General features: G+C 36.2%; 1 long non-coding RNA gene across 1 annotated transcript in view; it reads right to left on the reverse strand.

Moving 5' to 3' along the window:
- Positions 1-2,092, reverse strand: part of LOC104465979 — a 16,967-nt gene extending 14,875 nt beyond the window's left edge. The window contains exons 1-2 of the long non-coding RNA XR_727596.1: positions 2,054-2,092; positions 1,066-1,179 (exon numbers count right to left, since the gene is read on the reverse strand). This is a non-coding gene — a long non-coding RNA (uncharacterized LOC104465979). The remainder of the gene's footprint in view (positions 1-1,065; positions 1,180-2,053) is intronic.
- Positions 2,093-6,783: the final 4,691 nt, after the last annotated feature.

A 6,783-nucleotide genomic window follows, 5' to 3' on the forward strand; every position in this document is an offset into this window, starting at 1 on the left:
CCTGTGCCTTCTGCACCATCAGAAGCAAGGGGCAGGAGGTCTTTGTCTTCGAGCCAGGTGTTAAAACAACTGTTTTCTTTTTACCTTTGAGAGAATATTGCAAGAACAGAAGTAGATGAAATGGAGTATTAGACCCTAAAATAAGCAACACCAATTTATTTACACTGTTAATGCAAACCAATAATGTTTCTATTTGGAATTTTATTTCTACAGAGACAAATATCTCAGTAAAATATACCTTTTTTTCCCCTGAAAAATAAACTTCATTAATTGCAACCTATTATTTCATGATATCCATATTTTAATAATAATCTCATTTTACCCATATAAAACTTATAGTAACTGCACCTTCTCCTTCCATGTTTTTTTTGTCTTAGATTTAAAACCTTGCTAACACTCATCATCTCCCATCTGAGCACTTAGGTATACAGCCCAGGCCAAAATAACCTTCATTACTTGAAAACTAATTAAACAATTTAAAACTTACAACTATTCAAATTATTTTTTATTTCAGTTTTTTATTTCTATCTGATTCACTTGTCAGAATTTTGCAGAGTGAGGAAACAGATCTGCATTGCTAGCTAACAGGTGTTGAAACAAAAAAACCTCCTGATTTGATGACCATCTCACAGAGGGACTAAAGAGAATTAATTACTCTTCAGCAACAGCTAGCTAGTAAGTAAGTAACCCACACAGTAGACTAGTCACGTGAACTCATAAGATGCCTTTTATTTCTTGACTGCCTGCTCTCCCAATGTCTACAAGGGGTCACATCTGTATCATAGTGGGAAAAGAGCAAAATGAAGCACCACCAACAAAAACACAATTGCTGTTAGCCTGGTGGTGCAAACAATAAGGAATGTTAGCACTTTAGAAAGGGTTAGGGAAGGTTAAAGATACCAAATCTGTAACTAGGGTAAAAAAAGTACCAGTTCATTAAATGCTGACCATGATATTTTTAAAAAATTAGAACAAATCACAAGGAAGTTTAAGTGCTAAGGTCAACAACACAGTACAATCTTTTGCATATTTCATAAATTTAAAAATGAAATATTCATTACCAACCTTAATGCCAAAGTGTAGGTTCCGGGTTGCCGTTGGCTTTCACGAATGAGATAGCTTCCCTCTGCAACACTTAATAATTGGTCAGCTTCCTCCCTTGAGATCATCCCATGGAATCTAAGGAACAAAAACTTTTTGAAACACATGCCTTTTCACTCTTAAATCACCTTGTCCTCTTCTTTTAAAAACTGCCAAGCACGGTAATTAAAAAAGAAACAAAGATAAAATTGACTGATTTGCAGGAGTCTAGAGCTTAAACTAATCTCCCCTTCTGCCTGTATTTGAAATCACTTTAATTGGTTTAGAAAGGCTTCTATGAAGCAAGTACATTGTTTTTTGAATCTGCATCCATCAATTTAATATGTAGAAATAAATCCATTTTCTTCTGTGGACTGTGCACGTTTTGTGCCAGTGGCATACAATCCTACATTTTGCATCATTCAGGGATATTATGGCAATTGGCTAAAATCTTTGGGATTGCATATAATCTCAGTAATTACTGGTGTAATAACCTAGCAATACTACACATCTTTTACCAAAATAAACACAAATAAGATCTGCTTTGCTTCCCCACACTAAATCTAACCATCTTTGCCTTAGTGGTCTGAAATGGAAGGCATATATATACTGTAACACTTATATTGCATTTGTGATCCAAATCTCTTTTTTCCTGCACACAAACATCTTTTGCAAATGCCAACTGGGGGGGGGGGGCGCATAGAAAGAGACAACCCTGTGAAAGTACAGTAACAGATGTTTTTCTCACGTAAGGTAGAGCTCAATGATATCCATATCCGTCAGAAAATGCATCTGTAATTTTAGGCAGACAAAAGTGATGGTACTGCAATAATAATCTGATGGCAAGCAAGACACACTGGTGTAAAACATACAGAAGAACCAAAGGCCCAGAGTAAATGCTTGCAATCTTTTCTGTAACTATTATCAACCGGCATGTCCGGATAAACCACTTTCAGAGATGTATGTTACTTACTCTCTTCCATAATATTTGGGTCTGTTCTCTACCTAGAAGAAACAACAGAAAGTGTAATGTTTAGTAACAAGTGAACTCACACAGTGAGCATACTGTCCACAATATATAATTAAAACCAGAAAGGGATATAATGTGAAAAAACAGACAAAAATCCATCTACTATCCCAGGATTTTCCTTGTGGGTGGAATATAGGGAAACCAAAGGCAGACCTTTGGAAAATATTGCGCTTCTGAACATCTTAAAACAGAGTGAGAAAGAATGAACCGCTTGGATCATGTCATCCTCAGGGCTTTGCTACTACAAACTGATGGCCAGTAGTATTGCCTGTACAAATTGCCAAAAAAGGGGAAACAAGATTAATTTCATGGGTGTAAGTGTATTATATTAAGTGCACTAATACAGTGAAACATCCATAAAACTCTTAAATTTACATGTTTTCTTCCATCATAGAGCTGTTGGTGCCACTGCTGCAAAAAATTAAGCCACTACCATATCCCCTCAGAGTGAGGGCAACTGGTAGATTAAACAATCATTAGTAAGTGCCTAAGCCTTGCACTTCTTGACTTCACTAAACTGTGTGATCTGTAGTATCACCTAACAAACCTCAACAACAGGTATGCATGTGTCATGCTGTACAACACAAGCCTGTCTGTGCTCATACAGTGTAAATGCACACAACATGCAAGGGTGTCAGAACACAATTTGCCTGCTGAGTATTTCACATGAAGTAACTAATCTGCAATTGTCCAAGAAGTTTATAGACAGGTGAGGAACTGCAGACCTCCCAGAAATCAACTCACTAATCTAAACCACCAGATTATCCCCCCTTGCCAAATTAAAAGGAGTAGAAACTCTTTGGGAAGTAAAATTCAACAGTCATACAACCTGAGCTGCAAGAGTATAAAACAATCCAGCTATAATAAAACACAAAATACAGTAAACTGCCAGTTCAGTATCTTTTTCCATCTTTTCAGGAAAAAAAAAAGCCTATTAAAATTAGCACTTCTCTCCAGTCATCTCAAATATAAATAAAGATTTCAGGTGTACAAAACAGCAAAAAATACATCCTTTTGTATAGTCTAATAACAACTCTTCCACATTCCCAGCAAATAAAATGCTTTTGTGATGGTTCATCACTTTTGAGAAATCATTCCATCACTGGAAAGATTTATAATGTTATAAAATATTTCCTTTTCCTACATAACAGCAAACAAGAGTTGACCGGTGTGATAACTGTTTTCCAAGGGCCTGAAGAGACTGGATCATTTGAAAAAAAAAACACAAAAAAAAGTCTTACATATTTTCTGTTAAATGTAGGCTATTTCTTCAAGAGGAAGATGGCAAACGTGAATAAAGTGAAAACATTTTGTTGTTATTACAGAAACTTGCAACAATTCATAACTAAAACCCTCAAGACATGACACTGGTCTCAGGCAGTTGTTAAAAAAAGAATCTTCTCGTGAATAAGATTTTTGTTGTCTGTCTGCTGAGATTTTATGTTTATCTCAGTGAATTTATATGACAGAACTGGAAAATTTATACAGGCAAAAGCATTCCATTTCAGAAATGGATTAGTAACGTGACAGGGCATCTTCAGAATACTTGCAAATCCCAAACCAAATTATAATATTATACTCTGTGGGCAAACATTTTGACATGTGAACTGGCAGATGACTGGAGCAAAGCATCAGAGAAAAACTCTGCTGGACTTCCAGACAACTGTAGCTGGGTTTGCAGTTCATCATGGTGGATGGCAAGTTACAGAGGAAAATAACCACTTCTGTTAACATGGAGTGTCTACTGATCGGTTTTAGAGACTCGCAAAAACTTCTGTATATAAATGTTGACGTGCAACACTATTTGCTTGGATAAGACCCAGTGCAACTCGAACCCTAGTTCAGTGAGTTTTATGGCCTGGTTTCTGGTTTTTGGGTATTTTCATAACTTTTTACGTTTATTATGATATTAGGTCTTTTTGACATCTAGATTGAATGCATACATTTAGACTCTAAGGCAACTCCATCAGAACTCAGCAGGGGCCTTCTAATTCAGCCAGAATTAGCTGGGCTACATGCACACTTAGCACAGTCCATGTGAATTTACTAAAACATACAGATTTCCCGTAAGCCAAATTTACCATGTAAGGTAGTAAACACTGTTCTCCAGCTTTCTATAATGCTTCCAAAAATTATTGTTACACCAGCTTTACTCATAGCAACTTCGCATAAAAAGCAGTGTAGCATTTGTTCTTACTTTAGCTATCCGTAGCTGCCCCAGAACTGGAAGTGACATGCAGCTTTCCTGGTCTTCTGTGTCTGCCTGGACTTCACAAAGTTCCTGCCAGACTGTGTTTCTACAAACTACAATTGCAGACACCCATGTATCTTCCAGTTGCACATGAGTACTGGAAACTTGAAACAGTTCAGTTCAGAAGCTCATTAGCTCGACTTTCACACTCAGCCTTAAATTAAGGAGACAAAACCAAAACATCCATCTGGACTGGAACTAAAATCCACCCAAGTAAGGAAATACATTTTTTAAAAAAAGTCAAAGTGGTAGCAAGAAAACAGTCATTTCAACTGAAAATACAGTGTAATGTATATGTAGAGTTTCTTTGGATTTGACAGTATTTTTGGACAGAAGTATCATTGAGCATGAGTAAAGGCAGCCTTCACTACTTCATTTTCTCTGTATCCAGCAAAGATCACCTGAATGCTAGGTCTTTTGACTTCTCAGGACTTTTTATTTATAGGAAAAAATTCCTATTGCTGTTTGTTTAGCCTGTGTTTGGCACAGTTTAAAAAATTGCTTCTAACTTAGGGAAAAAAAAAAAAAAATAAAAAAACCCCTGGGGGATAGTTGTTTTCAATGTGCTTATTCGTATAGCACTTGTGCAGAGGCCACAGGAAAGATTCAGGTCTCACTATGATGCCTGCAAGAAACACACAGGTCAATGAGATAGCCACCATTCTTTCATCTCTGATTTTTTCAAACCTGATTTTGTGAGATGAAGCCATCTTTGAGAACAGCTCTAAGAAGGATGTGCATTATATATGCCCGTCTATGCTGTGTTTCTCGACTACTCACAGAGGCCATTTTCACAAGACCACACAGAGATGCTGTTTAACAGGCTTGTTAAATACTAGCACTGAATTAGGATGAAGCCTCGTAATAGGACAGAAAAGGACAGTGATTTAATTATTTCCATCATTTGTCTGTTTGATATTTTCTCATACATAGTTATTCAAAATTTGTCATGCAGTGCCTTCATACAGCAGTCAAGGATGCCCTAAACATGCCTGCACATGCACACGTGTATACAAAAGATTATATGCACAAGAAATACAAATTTCATAGAGGTAATACAATATTAATTGGACAAACAACACTACAATTTGGACATAATTCAAATTGAACTTCATGCAGAAGTCAAACATCCTTAGAATGTTATGGCATCACCAACTTTACAAATTAACCTCATACACCGTTAAAAGCCTTGGCTCTGCTGCACCTTCACAACCAAAAAATTCCAGACGAATGCAATGCTCTTTTTACATCAGTGTAACTCCACTGATCTGTCTGCTGCTCTGATATGAAACTGGAGTAACAGAGCAGAAACTCAAATTCTTTCTCTTTGAGAAGCATTTCACGTTAAGTAGGTCATTCTGTTGAATACACCTTTCAGTATCAGCACTTGTACAACATGTGCCTTTGCACCTTAAAAAAAAAGTTGGGGTTTTTATGGTGTGATTTCCAATTATTCTTTAACAAGTGCTTTTCCCTCTAATCATCAGTCTTGTTATGTCAACAAGTGGAATACATTAAGACAAGAGGAGCAATTTACGTGCTAATACATTACCAAATTTCATGTTGTTCCCTCCCACTGACCTCTTTGATGTTCTCTGGACCAAAATTCTTCTCTTCCTGGTATTTATGAATTTGTTTATACAGCCAAATAATTCAACCATTGAGGAAAACATTCTGCTCCCCACTGACTCATGCGTGGCTGCTAATAGAAACCCAGATGAGAAAGAGCAGATCACAAAGCTCACCACTAGCAGGAGAGGCTGAGACCAGAGAGAAAGGTTAAACATGTTACTGCTCGCTGAATATATTTTCACTTCAAATCTGTCTCAGCTGCATAAATTGTTCAATACTTATAATGAAAAATATTTATCTGCTTTATAATGAATTAATGCAGCAGTAGGAAAATGCACACTGATAATGTATTATTTCAATTTTACCTTTATTAGGGAAAAATACGCTTCTAAGAGCTTTTTTTTTTTTAATAAATGGATTCTTTAATGAGAAAATGTGTATTTAATATGCTCTGTTCTGCAGCTAAATACCTGTAACTGACTGATTCTTTTATTAGGTAAAAATACACTTCTAAGAGCTTTTTTTTTTTAATAAATGGATTCTTTAATGAGAAAATGTGTATTTAATATGCTCTGTTCTGCAGCTAAATACCTGTAACTGACTGATTCTTTCATAGCTCTATTTTATTTAGTTCAATTCTCACTAGTTTCTAAAACCTGCAGCTTTTATTTCTCAGTTTCTACATCGTTCACGGTGCAGTCACAGCTGTACTCTGCAGAGTTCAAAAAGCTGTTTTAAAACACAGAATGTCTCTCTTATTTTTTTGTTCACTCTGGCAAAGGGAAAGTTTTACACTTACAGAATGTCTCTCTTATTTTTTCTTCACTCTGGCAAAGGGAAAGTTTTACAC

This window comes from Pterocles gutturalis, unplaced genomic scaffold, assembly GCF_000699245.1.
Source record: "Pterocles gutturalis isolate BGI_N339 unplaced genomic scaffold, ASM69924v1 scaffold46228, whole genome shotgun sequence".
Lineage (NCBI taxonomy): Eukaryota > Metazoa > Chordata > Aves > Pterocliformes > Pteroclidae > Pterocles > Pterocles gutturalis.